We start from the raw sequence: 23,154 nt of genomic DNA on the forward strand, positions 1-23,154 counted from the left end.
TTCTACCTCTATCCCTGCCAGGGCACTGTGTGGGAGCCCTGCATGGGGAAATATTGCAGGAATCTATGTGCTGTATATCTTATGGACTCTTAAGACACCATCTTCAAGCTAAAGCTGTTCGCATGTTAAAACTCCTGACTCATAGTGGCCACCTGTATATATCATCTCTCCTTTCTTCCTCTCTGCAAACACAGACCTTCCCTGATCTAAATAGTACAGTCCCTCAAGTCATATTTCTAGTTGGGCTTTTATTTCTTTCGCTCTACCCCAGGGGCAGTCACAAGTGGATCAGAAGCCACCAGTGACCGGGGCAATTTCTTTGAAATACTGCTTTTAAAAAACTGTCACTACTTTAGAAAATGTTGTTTCAGCTACAGAAAGAAATGAAAGGAAGGAAAAAAAAGCCACCAAAATAAATAAATAAATAAAAATAACCCTCAGAGTCCACTCCTCTAACCCAGAGGATCCTGTCCTCCCAGAAGAGACCCATGAGAGTGCAGGTATTCTGCTTTCCTGCAGACACAAGCCATTTGGGAGCACTTTTAGCCATGGCATGCTAGCTGTGCACTTCATCAGACAATGAGCAAAACAGCATTGGGAAGGGAGAGGATTGCTATGCAGGGGATATCTCAGATTCCCATGCGTTCATGGAAGACTGTGTCTCCATGGCTGTCCATTTACTCACCATGCAGCACCTCCAAACCAGGCTCATCCCCGGAGGCCCACTGATAAGCAGAGCTCAGAAGAAAATCACTGTAATCTGTCCTTAATTCTTGAGTGCCAAGCTAACTCCCAGGAGCAAAATGGAGAGGAAATAATATGTTACCAAGTATAGCTTAAATAAAGACATATATTATTTGGGCTCTTTCTTCCTTGTGTCTCTATGTAGGCTTAGAAGGGCTATAGGGCTGCTTGGGTGCATCCACACAAATCATCCCTGTGCATCAGCACCACATTTCCTTGCCCCCAGGTTTTGCACCCTTTCACAGCCCTTCCTGTTGCACTCATCCAGTCAGCAAGGAAAGGTTCAAGGTGAAAGACTGAGACATTTCTGAATAATTGCCAGGCACCACTGAGAGATGAGGAGTAAAAAGCCTGCGTGAAGCACATTAAGCATGTAAAGGTTAGTGATGGGTGAATATCCAAGGCCAGGAGCTGAGTTTCAAATAATCCAACTCCAGACTCCCCATAAGATCTTGATTTGCCAGTCTAAGCTGAAAAGCTCATAAAAACAGGGCTTAACTCAACACTCAGTGCCCCACGGTTTCCAGTAACAGCCACCAGTATAATGCATGTGCTCCATATTGCATACATTGAAGTCCATAGAAAGCGTCACCTTGGCTCCAGTGAGTTTTGGATCAGGTGCCTCAAAAAATATTTCAGCGCTGTCCTGGTTAGTGCTGAAAATGAAATGCGTGCTTAAATATATGCATTTATCTAATGATTGGCTTTATAAATAAATCAGCTATTATCTTTTTTCCCCTGATTTATGTTTCCCATTCTATCTTCCTCCTCAGGTCACTAATACCCCAATCCTGTAGCTTTCTTCAGAGCCATCATAGCTAGAGATTGCAGTGCTTTTTAAAACAAAGGACCAACTGCTGGTGCCAGCAGACTCTGACAGGTTTGCTGTTGACATTGCTGGGAGAACTGGAGCCTAACAGAATGCTGCTAGCTTAAGTGTAGTATGCTATGCACATGTTTAGGATATTACTTCCAGAAAAAGCCTGGCAACTGCCTCAATATAGGCCACAAGAGGGAAATGAAATGCTGGTCACCTTTAGTAAAACACTCCAGAGTCACAGATCAATTGTCCTTTCTTGCTAAGGAGAGACTGGGAATGAAAATAACTGAGGCTTAGATAGGTTATCCTCAGGGGGAGGTGGGGAGTGAAAAAAAAGGAAACCAAGCAGCAGTTGCTTTAGGTCAGACTTGATGGGCATTGGTTTTGTTACGTGAGGACAATCCAATGACAACCACAGCATCAGGAGCCTGAGCTGTCAGTCCCTGCCCAGACTATACTTCTGTGTCTTTGTTTTACTGATTAACTCTCCTGCACAGTGGCAGAAAATACCCTCAAAAGTTTTCTAGACTAGGGTGTATATATGTGGACACCCTCATTCCCCTCCTTCCTTAGCCACACACAAACATTCATGCCCCAGTTGATGTGGGTAGCCCGGAAATATGCGCATTATGTGCAGAGGAGGTACATAGCAAAATACAACATAATAGTTTGTTTTCTATTCTTTTGTACTTAGCTCAGGAGTTGCAGTGCCATTCAGGTGTCATCTGCATCTGTGTTAGGTTGTGTATGCAGATCACACATAAAATCTCTGCTGAAGAGAAGTGGGGAGGCACAAGAGAGCTGGTGTGAATTGGATACTTGCCACGAGGAAGTATTTGAATACTTAGAGAAGAGCTGCCAGTGTTGTTCTAATCCCAGAGGTGTAGGGAAAGGAAGCAGCTGAGACACAGATGTATGTTTCTTTCTGCCTGCTCTGCCTTTGGGCAGGATATATCCAGCAAAATGGGGGGCAGGCAGCAGCTCAGAGCAGTAACATCCTGAAACACCACCGCAAGACTCCAGAGCCGACTATCGGTGCTCTTAAATATGGGATTTATGCACAGCTACTTCTGCATCCAGCCAGTCTTGAGCTGGCAATTCTACCTCGGAAGACAGTTGTGCCCACAAGTCCTCACTAATTTCTAATGCTACAGACCCCAGCAGTAACCACTCGTGTGTGGTACAAATAGGAGAGCCTTGGTGTTCTCAAATTGCTTCTTGCAACGTGCACTTAGAAGGTGTTTCTGTAAAACAGGTGGCCAGTTTTCATATTTGTCACGAGAGAAGAAAAGGCACCGTATCACCTCCAACTCAGAAAAGTTTGCAATCCCCTTATGTAGAAATGCTGCTGGATGAGGGGCAGCGCCACACTGCCTGAGTCTTACTGCTGTCCTCTGCTGAGAGCTATGGGTGGCTCCTGGTATTGCCATGGCTGCACGTAATGGGGCTCAGCACTGCAGGGAGCTTTGCATCCCTGTGGCTCTGTGCCTGTGGTGGCGTGGCATGGGAATAGCGCTGCAAAAGCAATTCCTTTCAAGTGGCCTTGTTATTTTTCCAACTGGTCAGAACTTCCCAAACAGCAACAGTGATTCTGATAGAGTCAAGTCTTCAAAAAGCAGCGTGACCTGCGGGTTTAGCTCCGGTTTCAAGGGGATGTAGACACAGTGAGTGTCAGTCAGATGGGGCTCAGTCTCCTAGGGCCGATTGCACAGAACCACAGCTTCCAGTCCCTGTTCAGACAGCAGATAGGCGTGTTCTTGGTCCAGCATCGTTTTTAAAAACCACGCACGCTCCTAATTTGCTTAAGCTCTTGTGAAGTTGTGTCTGAAGAATAGTTTTCGTCTGGCCGTAGAGCATAAGACTACCTTTTTATGAAGGGTTTTCCTTTAACAATATAGATCATAAGAAAAAAAAAACAGGTAATCATAACAACAGAATAGAAGCGCAGCCTCAGACTACTCAGCAAGGAGGTACTGAATTATTTATAACTCCTGGGCACCAGTAACAATCACAGACATCTAATTTAAACTCTTACTATTTTTACTCGGCAATTTCCATCCGTTAACATGTTTGTGTTCATGCATTTGTGTTTGATCTTCTGCAGGACAAAACTCCCCCCACTTACACACACAAAAAAAACCATACCTGGGGACTTGTGAAGATACTTTTCTACAGTAACTTAAATTACTTTAAAGCATTTTGAGATCTACTGTGGCAGAGGTTACAACTTTCAAAGCTGTAAACTGTACCTAAAATTGGCTTGAACCTTCAGTTTCTTTCAAAGTGAAATTCCCCATGATTACAGGTCAATAGGGTCAGTGGGAAGTTTGCTTCATTAAAACTGTAAAACAGGGTCCTCTTTAGACACCTCCCATTCAGTCATTGACATTGGAGGTGTTCGGGAAAAGGGTAGATGTGGCACTGAGGGACGCGGTCAGTGGGCATGGAGAGGATGGGCTGACGGTTGGACTGGATGATCTTAGTGGTCTTTTCCAACCTTAACAGTTCTATGATTCTATTTATGTGTGTATGTGGTGGGGGAACTTCGGCAAGGCGGGCTGTATTTATATGTCAGCCCACTTCAGGAGCTTTTGCATAAGTATGGTGACAGCCACCACTAAGTCACTTCAAATTTACACCAATGTTCTTTTTGATAAAAATAACCAACCATTATACTTGTGTGTGGCTGGAACAATGCAGTGGTAAATGTCGCCCATAGGCTGATAGACGTATACATGTATATATGTATATATATGTATATATATTTGTAAATTTATGAAAAATGTCCATAGAGTCACGATTGCCTGAAATAAGCTGAGGCCGATGTACAGAATTTCAGGCAAAGGACTGTTTCTTTTCCATAATCCCCATGTATCTCAGATTCAAATTAAAGCAAATTAAAGAGTATCATTTCCTAGGAAAATCCCAACTCTGCCATTGCACCAGTCAGCAGCACACATACACCACACCTGTACGTCCAGTCGCAGGACTGGGTCTCAAGGGCTTCTCTAAGGAAGAGAAATGGACTGCAAAAGCCATGATAGAATATCAGTTCCACCTTAGTTCTCTAGATAGGTGCACTCATCCTTTATCAAGAAGCCCTTTGTACAGATGCTTTTCTGCACTAAGTGTATGTCTGTGAGGGGTCTCTCTGTGCGTGAAGTCAAGCTACATAGCTAAACAAAGGCCTGGATCTTCTGATCTGAATTCATCCCCACTAACCCTGGGCAGTTAACTGAGCTGCCGGTGTTAACAGGATCATCTGCCTTGGTTTCTTGGATAGTTATTGGAGAGAGACATTTGCTTCTCAGTGGTAACTCAGTAAAGCTGAGCTCTAATTCAGCTTTAGGAGCTCCTTTTCCCTCCACAGGGAGGCCACTGACCTATCTTGGGTAGTTCTGAGGTCCAAAAAGATCTTAAATCCTAGTGGGAAGACTCGGGCACCTTGTGCAGAAGAGTATCCATGCGGAGGTCAGTTGTGGCCCTGCACCCACCACGCAGCATGCAGGTGTGAAACGTGGAAAACTGTTGGAGCAAAACAAGAGGTTCACAGCAGTCTTCCCCTCTCCAAATTGCAAGACAACTGCAAAGCACAGGGATTGCCCCAGTTCCTGCAAAATTGCATTTGAGGTGGGTTCTTTATGGTGCTCTCCAGTCATAGATCACTGGATGGTGCCAGTGCTGAACGTCAGAGATCTTTGGTCCAAACTCTTCACCATTCTCTGCCAGTCCTGAGCATTGCTGAAGCAGTCCAGTGAGTGAATTGACATTCTAAAAGTTTAAATTGCTAAACTGTTCTGAGGTTACTCCCTTCCTCTTTATCTCCATACTGGCCTGGAAAATGTCATCTAGCTGCAAGGAAGAATCAAAAATTCCGCTCCAAGGTACAGTTTGGGTAATTTCCTATTTGTTTTTTTCCAATGTTAATAACTGCTTTACAAACAGCTTACATGGAGATTAAAGAGATTGCAATTTCATCCCTTATTGTTGGGATTATCGTTGTCCTCAGAAAAACTGAACCAGGGACTCAACAAGAGAATGAACTGTGACTGTACTATTGAGAAAGCTGCTCTGGCAAGGCTGAACACATGTCTCCATCTCATGGTGAGAGTCTCTCAGAGCTGAAATCAGGTATTGAGACCAAACTGGTCTGGGAGGACCAGCAAATTAATCAAGTATAAGAACTCTGAAGCACTTATATATTCCCATATTTTACCTGACCAAAGCAAACGCAGACCAAGGAGTGGAGGAATTAAACCAGTTCCTGAAAACTCCAGGGCTAAGTGAACTTTAGCTGCGGTGGCAATAGGTGGTTGCTACTGTTTATTTCCACAGCTAGATTTAAGTCAGGGACTTGTCAGTGCTTGCCCATCTCTCAGAACAACTTTATTTTTAAAAATACTGTTCAGGTTATGGCGAGAAGGACTTCAGATGGCCTGTAGGAACCTATACAGTAAATATTTAATGCTGTGTGTCGATACTTAGGGAAAGCCGGGCAAGAAAATGGAAGAGAAAACTGAGATCAAGGGATCAGAAGTTGTTTTCCAGCACAGTACCTTCTTGTCCAGTCTGTACTGTTTCATTCTGATGTTCCTCTCCTGTCATCCTTTCCCCTTTTTTAAGGACTCAGATGTGTATATCTCCCTTTTCCTCTCTCTGTGTGAGAATATAGAGATGCTTCCTGTAAAGATGTTTATCTCTAAATCCCATTCCGAACTGACTCTTGCATATGTGACTGTTTTGTTATTTGAGATGTCTGTGAAAAAGAAATAAAGGCTATAAGAGCGAACTCTGGAAATGAGGAGAAGCTTGCAAATAAATCAAACTTAAGGATTCGGCATCATTTGCTGCACGACTTTTGAGTACGGTCCTAAAATTTCTTCTTTGTCCTCTCCCATTCCCTCTCTGTGAGAGGGATGGGGACGATCCTGGGATATGGGACCCAGCTGTTGCTGTGCATGTAAATGTTGCTCACCGTGTCCCACAATGGTTTTGCAGACTTCTCAGAGGTTTACTATCAAGGGCAACCTCTTGTTAAAAGGCAATGAAGTCCCTGTGCAACATCACGTGGGAGGGAGGCTTTGTGGGGTGATCCTGTCCCCATTCTTTACAACAGCCCTGTGCATCCAGACGTGAGCACTGTCCTCCCTGCTGCATTCTCCATGCCACGTTTGGATTATCTTCCTGGAGAATGTTCCACTTTCTCTTAAGTAAGCCGTCTCACCTCCTAATGAAAGCCATAATTGCTCCTGTGACTCCGCAGCAGGGAGTGAGCATACAGCCTCCTGTGGGACAGCAGCCAGGCCTCAGCACCAAACTGACCCCAGAGGCAGGCAGGAGAATGGACACAGCATGTGTGGCCATCTCAGCCCACCGTGTCCCTCATGGACCACACTGCCATTTTAGGCCTGTTGGGTCTGACTTCTCCCAGTCTCACGCAATCCTACAGCAAATCTGTACAGCCATGGAGGCAGGGGTCAGTGAGAAACCAGACTCACTGTACTCTCTCATCCACAGCTGGTGCACCTCATGCAGACGTGGAATTTCTTCTGCCACAAGTAATACTTGCCTTAGCCATGGTTTACCACACTAGGCAAACAAATTTGGAGGGTTCCCCTTCCATAACTCCCTTGTCAGTTCTCCGTTCCTTAAGGAAAAGCATCTTTTTGCTGAAAGGAAATGAAACAACTCCCATAACATCTCCATCATCCAGTGATGACAAAAGTTGCAGTCGCCACTTTCTCTAACTGACAGTTTGGGAGGCTTAGCTTAGTAATTCACTTAAATGCCTTCCGCTTCTCTAGGGTATTCCCAAGTACAATGATAGGACTGGTACAAGGCATTTGTCATGCGAATGCATCTTGGCCAGATGTTTATGTTTCTTCTAAGTGCAGCACACGCATATCAAAGCTAGATTAGAAAAGAGTACGTCTTTTCTAATGCTATACAACTCAGGCATATTCAGAGAACTGCATCGATATGTTTCATATTCCTAGCATGTTTTCTCTTCAGAAGATGCTGTAAATGTGAGTCACATCAGACCTGTTAGAGGCAGGTCAGTATTATAGCCATTTTAGAAACAGGAAATCAAAAGCCTGGGAAGAAATGTGATGTTTAGCAGTTTGGTGCCCCTCACAACTTCCACTAGCTGCAAGTAGAGCCTCCTGTTTTCAGCGCTTTCCAACACCCAAACTGCAGCTGGTTTGTCCCAGTCTGCAGTGGCTGTAAAGGTGAAAGCCAGGATGAGGACACTCGAGATTCTGCCTTCGTGAGGACGCTGCTACAAAGCTTTGATCCCACAAAGCACGTAAGCACTTGCCTAATTTCAAGCATGAATGTCCCATTAACGATGTTATCACCATGCTTAAAGCTAGGCACATGCCTAATTGCTTTGCTAGACTGGGAATTATATTAAAATATACTAAACTTTAGGCTATTTTGAAAATCCAGAAATGTGTTCATTTCTGATTATGCTTCAGGCATTGTCAAGGACATCTGAAGAATGAATGAAGTAGCTCAGCCAAGAGGAGCACTTTTTAGCCAATAAAGAAAGAGTTTAATGAGTTTGGGATGTTAACATCCGGTTGTCATGAGTAATCGAGGCTGGGATGTACTGCAAGGGTTTTACTTCTGCACTGCTGCAAGGAGCAAAGTGGCTCCTGTAGCCATTGGTGCTAACAAAAAATAACAATGAATGACTACTGCCTTAGGTCATTCTAGGGTGGCGTGAATGTGTTGGCTAATTTCACAAGTGATGCTCCATCATATCAAATGTACTGTACTTTCCATCGCTTCCTGTAAATTACCGCAGAAGAGGTGAACAGAAGTTGTTAAAATACGACACAAACCCAAACTTCTTGCCCCGTTGTAATCCAAGGTGCTAATCTGCAGACACACGGGCATTTGGGTACGTGCATTCGTGTTTGCAGGACCATGGCCCTGAAGGATCATTTTCATGTCAGGGTTGAGATCAGGGAACTCACATGGGGAACTGAGAAACCCCTGTGACTTTGAAATGGCAAAAGTTGCAGAAAGCATCACAGGATTTTGTCCCCAAACTGGCTACATCTAACAGTTTTCCTTTTGATTTTTTCCTTGGTTCGTTTTGTTTCTATCCAAATTGGCAAAGAACACTGTATTTCCATCAATTACGGTCCTGCCTGGTAGCTAACTAAACAACCTGTTCATGGAAAACTAAGAAATAAATAAGTAAACTGTCAATTGTGGAATGTAAACTGATTAAACAAATAAAGAACTCATGTCGTGTGTTTTAAGAGACCGTCTGCTTGTGTCAGGAGTGGGGACAGGCACCTCACACCTCACTGCCCCAGCTGAAGGATGGAGGGAAAAGAGGAGCTGGGGGCCCACCATTTTCTAGCTGATAGCTCTTCCTGAGGTGAATGGGTTTTGCATTTTGTAGGATGGAATCCTTCTCACCACCAAGGAGGTCCTGTCTCAGGTATCGGTTGCAACAAGGAACAGAATGGAGCATGAATGAAGGAGACAGCACTTGCCACCTGCCTGCGCCTGTGAGTAAACCCTGTGGGGCTGAACAGAGAGGCGTGGGGAATGAGCTCGTCAGTGGGTTTGAAACTGGTAAACCCTCAGGGCAAGTGAAGTGAGCTAAGGCTGTGCAGCAGCTCGGTCAGCACTGTGCGGGATTAAACCCCAGGAACAGATGCAGTCTGAGCGCGACTCTGTGAAACCTCTCTGGTCAGAAGCAAACAGCAGTGATAAGGGCTGCTCAGGTCTTCTTTCTCTGCCATCAACAGAGGCAGTGTGACTCATTGGTGCTAAAAATGGAAGCCTGCAAAGCTGTCTTTTCAGCCAAGGGGAAAGCAGGTGCCCTCTTCCCTAGCAGCAGGGAAGGCTCTGGCAGTGCAGCCACAGGGGCATGGAGCTCAGCTGCTCAGTGCTTTTGGAGGAGGGGGAAGGAAGAATGTGAGAGGAAGGAGCCAGCTGCTCCTTGAAGGGTGAGCTGGAGATGCTGTTGTGCAAAGGCTTGACTTCTGGGAAAATTCATAAGACAACAGATTTGCTGTAGCCATGCAAAGGTTGAATTTTAGCCCCCAGTGCGCTGTGGATCCCTGTAGTGTCTGGGATGTGCCAGAGCCTGCAAGGCTTGTATGCAAAGCAAACAAAGAGAAGGAAAGACTCATTAGCCTCACTGCTGAGGCAAGGGTGCAGGGAAATAATTAAATATCTCTTTCAGCATCACACAAGCTACCTGTGGGGGCTTGCTCTGCCCTTGGTAAGCTGGCTCTGTTGGGAGCTCAAGGACTGAGCCTGCCACACACGGATGCTGCCTCCTGGCTGCACAGGCACCTGCACTCCCCAGCCCGTGGCATGAGATGTGGAGCTTCAGCTCTGATCCCTCATGGTTCAACTCTACCTCTGAATCAGTGCTATCTCCTCCATCACCTTCCATCGCTGGAAGCCACCACTGGCTTAGGAGGAAAAGCTAATGCCGTGTGTCCAGGCATGTGCAAGGAGTCTACAATGGAAACACAACCAACCGCTCTGTTTCACAGGCAGGATGAACCCATGATGACCTTTCTTGTCAGGAGCACATGATAGGTTGGGGCTGTATGGGGAGAGGATGCTGGTAGTGAAATACTTTCACAGTTCAACACTCATTATCCCATTACACAATACCATGCTCTTTCCCAAGGGCCTTCTAAAGAGTCAAGGCTGCGTTCTTTTCCTGCAGAGACCGAACCCAGACCACCTAACAAGCCACATTTACTAAAATTCTCACTCCCTCCCTGCCCAACAGAAGCACGATTGTGTTCATTTGCACTGAGTGGAAGCGGAAGAGCTGCAGCAGCTCATCTGTGATGCTGTCAGCCTGTTAGCCCACACCAAACACTGTCTCATGTCTGCTGGGGACTAGCAAAGGCTGTTTCCCTATAAGAACCACACTCTTCCCTGGATTGCTTGATTCTTTGATATTCCTTCCCATCCTCAAACCAACTCCCGGTCTTCTCAGACCTGCAATTCAAAGTGCGCACCCCTTGTGGCAAAATATCCTACCCACAGCTGAGTATGCAGAGTGAAGGCAGCAGACACTCTGACAGTAAAGTCTGGAAGAGCTCAGCTCAGTGCCAGGAGGTGAGCTGATGCCTTGGGCATGCCCAGCAGCAGGACATCTGTATTGCCAGCAGAAACACTTGGACAGACACCAAAGGCTGTGCCTAAGCTTGGGGCCATCATCTGTCCCCCCATCTCCCCACAGACAGTTATTTCAGTCAAACTGTGGATGGCAGTGAATGGGAGAAGTGGAGGCTTTTGCTTTTGGCTTTTGCTTTTGGCTCTCACTTTGGCTTTTAATAAGTGGTCACAGCAACATTCAAAATATATGCCAGGAACACTTCATACAGAGAGGGAGAAAGAGACCCTGCCATAAGGAGCATGCCATTTGGAAAAGCAGACAGTCAAAAGGTGAGAAAAGGGAATAAACCACACAAGCAAAGTCTTTGTAACACCAGTAGGCATATGGAGTTGGTTGTATGCTTTTGAAGCCGCTATGTGCAAGAAGCTGCTAAGCACATCAATGCTTTCTGATAGCTAAATAAGCTTCAAGTGAGGGCTCACACACACACATGTGCAGGCATACATGCACAAAAGGGTGGTAGGTAAAGCACTTCCATCTTCACAGCAAGGCAGATTTCCTCCTTTTCTGTCATGTTTTCTTACAAGATTCCTGCATGCTTGTCAGAGAAAGGAGGCTGAGGATGAAGCAAGTTGTTCCATGCACTGAACAAAACCATGTATCTCAGTTTTATGCCCTTGTTTCTGCTTCATTTAGCTGAGCTCGTTCCCTCTGGGAGTTCTCTAAAGAAACACCATTTGCAGAGGCTGATGAGGGGCTTCCAAACTGGAGTCACTGCTGAGTCTTCCTGTCTGTCCCTCTGTCAGAGGGTGTTCGTGCATCACCATGCGTTTCTCATCTCTTCTCAGCTCCCCATTTTCACAATTAGAAATCTGATGTTCAGACTTCCAACGCTTCATCAAACTCGCTTTCAAGTCGCCAGCAGATTCAAAGGTTGACGGGGACAGATGGGTAGACGAGAAGTGACAGACTCTTCATTTCCTTAGGAAACCTGGCTAAAAATACATGTTCTGAGCTCAGCTTTTTTCCACCAAGATGCACATTCTCCTGGGAGGCCCAGTGAGGTCATTGGACTCAGGTGGTGGCAGCTCTGCATCTCTGCCCTCTGCCGCTGCCCTCCTCACCAAAAGCCAACGGGCCGCCTCGTCCCCTCACAGCCTCTGCCATGGGCCTTTGCTTTGGGCCTGAGTCCTGACCTGAAGCCTGCCGGGGAGGATGACTGTGGCACCTTTTCACCATTTTGCCAGTAACAACAAATAAATTTTCACCAACCACAGACACCGTGCACCCCTGCGGCCTGGAGGCTTGCAGTCCAGGCGAGGGCAGTGCAGGAGACCTGAGGTGGGCTCGAGGCAGGGATGATGTGCAGGGAGCTGCCCCAGGCAGCCCCAGTGTGTCCAGCCTGCTGGGCCTTGGGGTTCCCAACCTGCCTGGTGCTGGCTGGTGACTCTCCTGTCAGACCCATGCTGGCAGGGGTTTAAACTGAGCAAGTTCAGGCTGTAAAATTTAAGGGGAAGAAGACAGGAAAAAAATTAAGAGCTGTGTATTTTGCTTTTAGCACCTTTCTTCTCATTTTCTCCTGAAGTGCCAGCACCTTAAATAAAGAGCCTTTTGTTGCCTCGCTGCTCTCCACACGCAGTCACAAACAAGGGAAGTCCTCAGCTGGCAAGCTTTACCCTAAGGGGTATCACCTCTGTGTGCAGCCCTTTATTCTCCTTCCTCTCATTTCCCCTTTGCTGTCACATCCTCTCCTTCAAGCTCGGAAAATGCTTGCCTTTTGCTCAAAGGGATCAGAGGAGGTTGAGGGCAAACCCTGTTCCCAAGGCCTGCTGCCCAGCTTCCACCCCACCAAGAGGACGACTGGAGGAACCACATCACTAATTTGCTATTTCTCGTGGGTCATTTCTAAAGCTGCAAACCATACCGAGAGATCACAAGGTCCCTCTGTCCCTGCTTCCCTGTGAATCTATGAGGAGGATGGGCTAAAAGGAGGCTTCCTGCAAACTGTGCTTTCTGGGGAGCCAGGCTGGCAGATCATTCTACTTAAGCAGCAAACACTAAACCAGGGGCACTTGTGCCACATATATATATATTTTGTCTGTGTGTGTCCTGGCTGAGCTCAGTCATCGCAGCAGAACTAACACTGCAAATGTGCAGCACAAGATGTGACTCATAGGGAAATCTCTGGTGTCTTATTGCTCCTTGCACACTGGAAGACTTGCCCTGCTGTCCAAGCCCTCATGGCCTGGCTCCCCCATCGTTTCTCCTAAAACTGGCTGCAAATTTCATCTGTGGTGCATTTCTCCATAGGAAAATGTTCATAAGCAAGTTTGCCCAGAGGAGGGTCACGGAACTTGAATGGGGAAGGGATGAGATTTACAGGCACTTATGCCATCAGGGGTAGGATATTATCTTCCAAATTCCAATTTTATTCTTTCTTTGTGGATTTGGGAGAATTCCATGTTTCTAAAGACTCTTCCTATGTTGTCCCTTTGCCCACTTTACTGAAGAATGTAACTGGTCATATATATATTTCTATTATATTTGCAGCAGTAATACTGACTTATGGAAGTACATGCAAATTTGCATATTAAAACAGAAAGGGATTTCAATTATTTGGATAAACACAAAGCTGAAAGTTGCTGGGCCAGCACAAAAAGGCAATGACTAGTAACCTCTCCTGAGTTCAAACTAAATGCAGCACCTCTCTGTCTTGGCTCTCTCCCACATATTAATTTGCACATACACGCACATGACTTACTACTCCCCTGTTCACTTAATGGGACCCACTTTACTTCAAGAGGTGGATTACTGTTTTAGCCATTTGGCTGAGAGTCCCAGAGAGTTCACACACTCATCTGTGATATTCAGGAAAAAAATTCCTGGCCAAAATGAGCATTAAGCATAGGAGTGGAATTGATAAAAATGATCGAAATGGATATGGATGTTTTTTATATACCCAGAGAGGAAACCATCACGAGTGGTTCTATCACGTGTGCAGCATACTCATAAAATGTTCCAAATCTGTTTGCATACATTTTCAGAAGGAAAAAAAAAAAAAAAAAAGAAAGTACCTTAAATTTGTCAGCATTTATTTTACCAGCTAGACAAATGATGGTCCTCTATTGGATCAGATCGTGTGGATCAAAGCTAGAGAAAGGAATTGTTTTGATACTTGTTCAGGTGGCTCTGTGCAGGTGTAACAGAGCTAAGTCTAACTGGGCACAGATGACAGGCAACAACAGCTTGAAAATCTGCCTGTCTGCTCTCCATTTACTTCCAGGAGCTGAGGATCAGGCCTCTCATCTTTTAAACATGCATGGCTCAGAACTCCTCAGTGGTTTTGCTTTTCTCAGTGCAGTGCCAGGAGCTGCTGCCTGTCAAGAAGAAAACGACGGCTTCCCAATCCTAAGCAAGACCATCCAGGATGTCACCCAGAAGCAGGGGATGAGCCCAGGAGATGCTGGATCACTGTCAGAGAGCTCAACTTGGTTGCGTTTCCAGCATCCCCCAGGGCCTGCGCAGGGACTGGTGTGTGCCATGAGATTCCAGCAACGTCATCCCTGCTGAGAGGTCTCCCCGCTCCCACAGGAAGGATGTGACCATTTCTGGTGCTCGCCGCACCTTTATGTGGTGATGGAGTCATGTCAAATAGCCAGGCTCTAGAAGAGAACCTTGTGATTGAAACAAGGTTTTCTTGAACTATTTAAATCTTTCTCAGGAAATAATGCATGAGAACAATCTGTTTCAGAATTATCCATCACTCAGTGTGAGATTCCCGTGCAATTTCACTGCTACATTGCCTATATATTTTTTTTTGTCTGTTTGTTTAATGAGTGTTGCAGTTGTAGTAATGAGATTACTGGTAATACCAAACAGATTTTCGGAATGATGAGAAGATAATTAGACGATATCTTGAGGGTGATTTCTGTTTAAGACACAGTAACTATGTCACGGAGTAAATAAATGTGGAGAAGGAAGATAACAGTGCTTATTAGCCTAAGATACAATGATTTCCAAATTACCAGGAAATACATTTCATTGTGGTGAACGACATGGTGACTGATGCTTGGCCCAAGCTGGCCCATCTGTTGTGAGGCAGGACTCAGCTAGGCTCAGAGGAACTCGATGATCTCCAGAGGTCCCACCCAACCTCTACAGTTCTGTGATTCTGGCGACCTGATGTTTGCTGCAGCCACAATGCCAGCTTCAGCATAGACTGTGAGGTTTTGACAAGCCCAAGTGATTGAGCTGCACACCCAGAAGGGCAGCTTCTGGGCTCTGCCGGCTTCCAAGGGCTCTGCTTGTCCAGCTCCCGTCACCTGTGAGTGACCAGCAACAAAAGCCTGACAGCACAGCAGTGACAGGGATGCTCACTACAAGATCAGAGATCGAAGACCCCACTTTCCTTTCTAAATCAACCCTTAGTGACACTTCAGGATTACAGTAAGGAACCTGCTGCTGCTGCATGGATCCGTGCCTCCAAATGGGGACAAGCGGCCACATAGCCTTGAACCCACAGACTTCAGTGGATGCCCGCCCCTCCTGGGGACACATCAGACACATCCTCCACTTCCTCTCTGCTCTCCTGGATTTGGAGAAGACCACGTAGCTCACCGTGTGCCAGAGGCAGCCATCTCAAGTGAATATGCAGCTGCTGGTGTCCCACTGCTCTCATAAAGTGCTGGCAGCCCCCATACATCCACATAAACAGATGCACAGCACTGGAACGCGTCCTCTGCCAGCCAAATGGAGCACCGAAATCAGCCACGTATGCACGGTGAGTCTCAGCAGCTGCAGCAGTGCCTTTAAGGGCTCGTGAAAGATTTCTCTGGGTTTTTGGTTGGGACTTTTCACTCCCTGCAGGTCTTCCACACATCCATTTTGATTGTAAGCAATAATGAGGTTTTCCACATAACGTTTATTTCTGGCAACGCACTCACTTCTATGTAACTATTAGAGGACTAAGTGTCCTATTTACTTCCAGTTAGGCTGTTTGATCTTTGACTGCTGCATGGTACATTGAACAAAATGGTGCTGTCCTTTTTTTTTTATCCATCCTGTATATTCCTTCTCTTGGTAATCAGATTTTCTAAAGCAACGCTCCCAGCCTTAGATACAGCCTGGGTATGCAAAGCAATGGGTTTTGTGTAAAACCACGTGTAACTCTCAATGTTGTTCCACTATACAGAGGACTCTCTAGCTATATATCTGGTGCTTCACTCAAAGCAACCATATACTCAGGAGCAAAAAGAGGTCTTCTAGATAGCTTTAGAAAATCAACTGAAAGAACAGCGGTTACAGGTAGAAAAGATTTCTCTTCTGAACCACTTTCACTTTAATAACAGGGCGTATTGCAAAATATGTACTAGCATATAATATTCTACATTTTATGGAGTCATATGTGAAAATAACATATTTTCATATTTTCAGAGATATTTATTTGCAATGCGTTGTCGTAACAACTTGCATTACGGGTTTAAGTAAAAATGCATGCAAAATTGATAAGATGCTATGAAAACAGACACATTTTCAATGTATTTCTTTTCTGAAACAATCCTGACTGTATCCAAAGCTAATGCTGAAGCCATTGTTGTCCCAGTGTTATGTTCTATGATATTTCTTGTTAATGCAGAGCTCCTGTCCATTATCTGCCTCGGTTTGGACTTCAGAGATGAGCATAATCTAGGCTGCAGCAGATGATCTTTAACGGTGATTCTAAGAAATCTTTGTATTATGTATTCATTAAAGAGAAGCGTGCCGCTGCTAGTCCCACCGAGGGGGCGGCCTCTTGCAGGGCGGCTGTGGGTCCTGGTCACTGTCGGCGCTCCTCTTAGGGGGCCGCCGGGCCCTCTCAGGCGAGTGGCCGGGAGCGGAGGGGCTGCTGCCCTGGGCAGAGGGACCTGCTGCTGCCGCCTGCTCCATCTCCTCGTGCGGCCGCTCCGCTTCCCTCGCCGTGTGTGCAGCGGGGACGTGACTGGGACCCGCACGAATGTCAGCCCCTGCTGTGCCGGGCTGCTCCTCTCTGCTGGGGCTCGAAGTGCTGCCACAGAATCCGGGCCTTGATGCGAGGGTCACTTGTGGGGAGGCTGCGGGGCCAGGGGCGGCCGCCCGGCTGTCCTCCTGTCCCCTGGTTGCAGGGCCCTCCTCCTGCACCCCGGGCACGTGGGCGCCCTGCAGACCCAGCAGTCTGTGGGCCTCCTCGCTGCATCGGCGCACGACAGTGTGAATGAGCCTCTGGATGAAAGTCTCCGTTTCATCCTCCAGCGCGGGCCACATCAGCTCTATCAGCTCCTCTCTGTCCAGCCCAATGTCACAAAGAGCATCGAAGATGAAGCTCTCTGCTGCCATTGCCGGCCACCAGTCAGTGTCAAAGATGGCTCTCAGCTCTCGGCGCAGCCAGGGCAGCACAGGGTTCAGGATCTCCTGGTGCTGCCTGAACAGCCGTGCCCAGGCCTGAGGCCGGAGGCCGCCCACTAAAGGACCCTCTTCTGCCTCCTCGTCCTCCAGTTCCTCATCCTCCTCGTCCTCCTCCTCATCTGCCTCCTCACTTTCCTCCTCGACTGCCTCCTCATCCCCCTCCTCATCTGAGAATGGCAGAGGAGACAGCAAAGGGGACGACGGAGGACTAGAGCTGCTGAAGTGTAGAGCAGCGCCTTCCTGGAAGCAGACAGGTACTGGTGGTGTTGGAGGCCAGATGATGAAGTTCAGGTCCTCGTCATCGTCCCACACAGCGACCTGGACCACTTCCATGTCCCTCCTGCAGAGGGGGCAGCTCTTCTTCTGCTTGCCCCACCGCAGGATGCAGCCGAGGCAGAACTCATGATGGCACGGCACCGCGTAGGCAATGTCCTTGCGCACATCATGGCAGATGGGACATACCCATTCCTGCTCGGCTGCCATGGTCCTTACGCTGTGGTCCACTGGGGAGTGAGGATGAGGTGCTGCTCCTCTTCACCAGTGCCACAGGAGCGAGTGTGGAACACTGCAAGAGAGAGAGCCTGTGGTCATTCTCCATCCCACGGACAGACAGAAGAAAAGCCAGCAGGACACCCTCCTGGCCCTACACCTGGGCAGCTCCATCCTCCAGACCCTCAGAGGTCCCTCAGGCTGCAGCCCTGTCCCTGGCAGCTCCCCAAGTCCCAGCGCTCACCCAATCTCTACCCTGGGGGATGTGTCCCCACCCTTCTCACCTCTGCTGCTGCACGTGCACCCTGTGGAGCCCTGGATGCCTGAACCAGACAAGCCAGGGAAATGCAGTATGTGGTGGTGGCTGTAGGGACGGGCAGCGAGAGCCGCTGCCAGCAGTGCCCAAAGCACAGCCCAGCACCCAAGACAAATGCTCGCTCCACCTCCAACCTCGCAGACGCGCTCGGCAGGAGTCCAGGCACGAGACTGACTGGGCCAGGCTCTGCCCGCACCCAAAGCTGAGCAGTGATGGTGCTGCGGTCACAGTGCACCTCTTGGTGACATCACAGCCTGTTGCTCGGTGATGTCAGCGCAGTCCTTCTGCCCCCACAGCAGTCCCACCAGCAGCACTTCACATTCGTGTTTCTGTTCATGCATCTGAGGTGACTGCAGTGCCACTTCCAGGCACTTCCCCTCCCTATCTCCCCTTGTTCTCCTGGACCTGCTGCTTCCTGGTAGCTCTGAGCCCTGTCCTGTGCCTTCTCAGAGGTCTGTCAGGTGCCCCAGTCCCTCTCTTTGTTGTGTTCCATATACAAAGAAGAGCTCTAAAAACATTCTATTACATTGAATTGAACACCTCTGATTCTGTGGTTCTGATTCTGTGTAATGCAGCCCATTGTACTCCTCGTGTTTGTGGTCATACAGCGGACATTATCACAATTTGTGTTACCTGCTGCAGTTTGTATCATTCCATACGCTCTCTCTCCTCTCTTCTCTGACTTTGGATTCTCCACATACCTGCAGTATCAGTGCACCGTCTACACTCTGTAGGACTCCCTCTGAGCCAGGTGATTTCTGTTGCTTGGCTAAGTTTATATTCTCCGTTAATTCTTAACTGTGAATCTTCTGTTTGTGGTTTAACTCCTTTATTTGTTCCCTCGCAGTGTTTCCTTAATTTACTTTATTCCAGGTACCTTATGGTATTCAGTGCTTAAATTACTTTCCCCATCTGCTCTTAAAACAGGAAAGCAAGAAATCAAAGCAAGCAAAGACATCATATAAATGGAATCAACAACTCCTGTGCATTTGGAAAGGCTAGTAGCTGTGGTTCAAGATGCTTGCATTTAATATAAAATACAAGACTGTTCTAATCCAGCCTTGTCAAGTCCCAGAGTCTTACACTGCCTTCAACTTCATCAAACCATAGATTCTGAAAACAGCATTTTAAGTGGAAAGGATCTCTGAACAACAAGAAGAGCCAAGTCAGCCTTTCAAATGACACCAGACCACCATGTGATGTGAATTAAAAAACCCACCACCCTGTATGTAATGACAGAAACCATGGAATTCAAAAGCAGCGTCTGTGTCCTGTGTCATAATTAGCACTTGGATTAACAACATGGGAATAACATCAGCTATTTTTAAAACATATCGCTTAGCTACTTTCTGAAACACAAAATGCAGTGTAAAACTGTGCAGAACACAAACTAGCCACAGAGCTTGTTGAAATGCACTTGCTAAAAATGCTACAGAGTTTAGACAGAATCCCTTTGGATGAGCTCAGATGTCTTCCAAAACCTAAGGAAACAGTACATGTGATAGGATAGGCAGATCTGTAGCTCCAGCAAATTTTCTGATGGGCAGAGTGAAAAGATGGCCTTTGAGATATTTGGGAACTAAGAGGTAATAAAAAAGCAAGATATCAGATTTTCTTCTAGTTGAAGTAATTCAAAGAAAAACCAAACCAAACCAACTAAACAAACAAAAACCTCAAAATACAGTTATGCACTACCAGCACCTGATAACATTAACTCTATCTCATAGACCAATGAAATGGCCAGCAATAATTTATAAGCAAAGTTCAGTGTCAGTATAAGATGCAGGATATATCTCAGGGCAGGGGCTGAACTACACCAATCTGTAGTAACTCGGCAGGATCACACTTTTCCTAAGTGGCCATATTTTGTGCTCCAAAATCCAAGTCCAATTAATTGGCTGGCTTCTGTGGTGGCAAAGTTATCTGGTCAGTGAAGATGAATAGGAGTGGTTCTTCATTACAGTGATGGATTTTCTCATCCAGCCTTCGACTGTGACCGATGCTGCAGTCCCCCAGCTCCACCTAAGGACAAGTATGAAACAATATGTTGTCATAGGGCACTGGTACTAACTTTGGAAGAAGTGGAATTTTGAGTATACACAGCAGTGTTCCGGGTATATGGTTTAAGATGTCAGCCAGATGTGTGCAGTGGGCCACGGTGATGCACACAGCTGAGTCAAAACAAAATGAAAATAGAAGCATTTAGTAGGAAACCAACTGGGAATCTCTTCTTCCTTCAAAATGTGGCCGTTACTCTGTGATTACAAATGCCCAAGGCCCATTCCATCTGGTCCATAGATTAGGATGTCATTGCCTCAGTAAAAAATGAATCACTGCTGCAGGTGTATTGGTACTTTTCTGGAGTTTTTCTGCATCTAATATCATCTGGCTATAGGATGCCACCAGGATGGTATACAGCAGCATCAGGATTTTCAGGCAGCTGATATGTTAATGTAACCATAGGCATGTAGTACATAACAATAGGGAAGCAGTATGAAAGCCTTGGTTTCCTACATAACAAATGGAGAGAATACATATTTATTTATTTACTTTTATTAAACAATGAGCATTAATCTCTGCTGGAAGCAAATTACCTGTGTGAGAATCTGGTGGCTGTAAATCATCCACTCTGAGGTTCTGTTGGTGGCAGTGTCAACACCTGCCTGCGGAGGCTTGATGTTACCAGCATGATGGATGCCAGCTTCCACCATCCAAATGGGTGCTGCCTACAGATACGGGATGAGTGACCTTAGTCTGGACCAGCAGGACTTTTTAAGAACAGAATCCCCTACCAGTGATTAAAGCAATGTCCTCAGAGTAGCCCTCGCTGATATCTTCAATGAAAGCAAATAGTTTATCAAACACAGAAGTTGCTAGGATTTTTATGCGTTGGGTTTTGTGCTGCTGAGTGAAGGGACTGATCCCAGCCTGGGGCACTGTCCTTGTTCTCTCATTCAAAGCAGACCTGAGGGAGACCCAACCCAGCTGGCGCTGGCGATGGGACAGGATGGGGAGCCAGTATCCCTGGCCAGCTCCAAGATCATGAGCCTATAGAAAAATTTCTTTCAGTTGCCCTGCTACACTTACACCTTGGAGCCAGGACTGCTCACTCTAATGCCTCAGTGGCACCTGCGTTTACTGAATCCAAATAGGTTGGGAGTAGGCACAGAGCCTCCTGAAATGTCTCTGCTAAAGGAACAACCTCCTGACAAGATTGCCACAGAGAAATTTAATGGGTTTCTGCGACTGTTCAAAAGCTGTGAATATCTCCATTCATTCCCTCGGAAAAAAAGGTTAATAAACTCCGAGAATTGGGGAATATTTCTGTGTAATAGTCCAGCCATGGGAAGAGGGGGCAGGGTATAAAAGCAGTGGGGTTTTTTTTTTGCTGTAGAAATATGCTGGGCACGCTCCTGAATTTTGATCTAGGGAGGGTGAAGCTCATATTGTGTTCTGCTTACTGAATAGAAAAGGAAAAGTGAAGGGAAGGAAACGAAGGGATCATTCTCACATAGAGTGTCTCTGAATTACCCAACCAAAAACTCTGTCAGTGTAATTCAGACCTTTCTCCACACCAGTGGAGCAGGCACTGACTGCAGACATGACTGCCCCAGGGGCTTGCACCTTTGGGCAGAGCTGAAAATGAGGGCAAAAGAATCCATCATGAACTTTTTCTGCTATCGCAGATACAAAATTTCTCTGGTTAGCTTCAGTGGCTGCAATACACCCCGTTCTTACACAGGGCAGCAGCCAGGGTGGAATGGAGAGGGACCTAAGACATGGAGTGGAAGGAAGGCTGCAGACGCTGGGCCCATGAGCTGGAGGGCACAAGTAAAGAAACACCAACTGGAAAACCCACCACAGATTTCAGCTAGCATGGGAACCCCTAGACGAGGAAACAGCACTTTCTGCAGCTCAGTCCTGTGGGAGAGACAGGCTTGTGGAGAGAGAAAAGTTGGAGGTGTGGGAACCAGTAAGGCTGGAGCTCACATCCCACAGTTTGATCTGGAGAGACACCCAAAGGGACCAAGGACAAGGGCTCTATCCACTGTAAATCAAGCTTGGTGTTCAGGTGCAGCAGAATTGAAGCAGAACTTTAATCCCCCTTGAGGGACCAGAAGTGTGGAGAGATTTGCAGTCTGGGTTTTTCTCATCAGCAGCACAAAAGCTTAAGGTTTCTGTGCCAAAAGATGCTCCTCCCAAACCACTCTTGCAACAGCGGTATCAATAAGGTGTGTAAAGGGAGGGGTGGGGGACAGATGGGGCTTATCCTTCATGCTACCATCATGTAAAGAAATTCCCCCCCGCCTTCACAGAGTGCTGATGCAGAATGTACTGGAGATGCAGGATGGGGTCACCCACCTCAGCCATATGAGGATTATCTGCAGACCATGTGGCTAGAATTAGCTTTCAGGCCGTGAATTTGAATACAAGACCAGCTGGTGGCTGGGAATAGGACTCTGTTCACAGCTTCCCTGAGGTATCAGAAGGTCCAACTCAGAACTACATACCATGTGATGAAAGCAGTGACTTCAATCCCGTTCCCAGAGGAACGATCATGGCAGAAACACAGCAACACAGACGAGTTAGCTGAGGTGAGGAGTTGAGGACAAGTTGTGCCAAACAGAAAAGGAGAATCAATCATTCTCTGTCCTTGACAATACTTACATATGTACAATGAAAGGGCATTGCCAAGTGGTAGAAAAGCATCCCTCCTTTACTGTTTCTGCCATGTACTCTAGCTAAGAAGAGAACTCATCTGGTCAAGGATGTGACTTTTCTAATGTTACAAATATGTCCCTGAAGCAAGGTCTGGGATGAGGCACACACTTGTCTTCACAATTAATTTGCATGGTAATTTTGGGCAATAAATCCCAAGTCAAGTATTACAGTTGTGGGGCAGCCTTTCGAATGCTGACTTCTTTTTACACAAACCATCTGGCAATCATAAGAAACCTAAGCAGATATTTCAGCCGCCTCCAAGCAGGTTTCTGAAAAAGGTGGCAGTCATTTTACTTGACTTAAAAATAAAAGGACTACAGTATATAATGTAGAGGATGCTCGAAATCAGCCCTCTATCCTCTCATTTTTCGTTGCATTTATTCTAATACCCACTTCTATCGATTTGACATGCAAAACCTAGGAGAGCTAAAAAGGAAGTACCTGGTACATGTGAGAGCACGGCAGGTGTGATATACCTTGAGGGCAATCAGACAGCCACAGCCGAAAACTAGGACATGCATGTTTGCCAGG

General features: G+C 46.6%; 1 long non-coding RNA gene across 1 annotated transcript; it reads left to right on the forward strand.

The window, feature by feature from the left end:
- Nucleotides 1-9,314: 9,314 nt before the first annotated feature.
- Nucleotides 9,315-20,488, forward strand: LOC121109483. The gene is made up of 2 exons (XR_006932147.1): nucleotides 9,315-15,456; nucleotides 18,829-20,488. It is a non-coding gene; the product is annotated as an uncharacterized LOC121109483 (long non-coding RNA).
- The last annotated feature ends 2,666 nt before the right edge of the window (nucleotides 20,489-23,154 follow it).

Source organism: Gallus gallus, chromosome 1 (assembly GCF_016699485.2).
Source record: "Gallus gallus isolate bGalGal1 chromosome 1, bGalGal1.mat.broiler.GRCg7b, whole genome shotgun sequence".
Taxonomy (NCBI): Eukaryota; Metazoa; Chordata; class Aves; order Galliformes; family Phasianidae; genus Gallus; species Gallus gallus.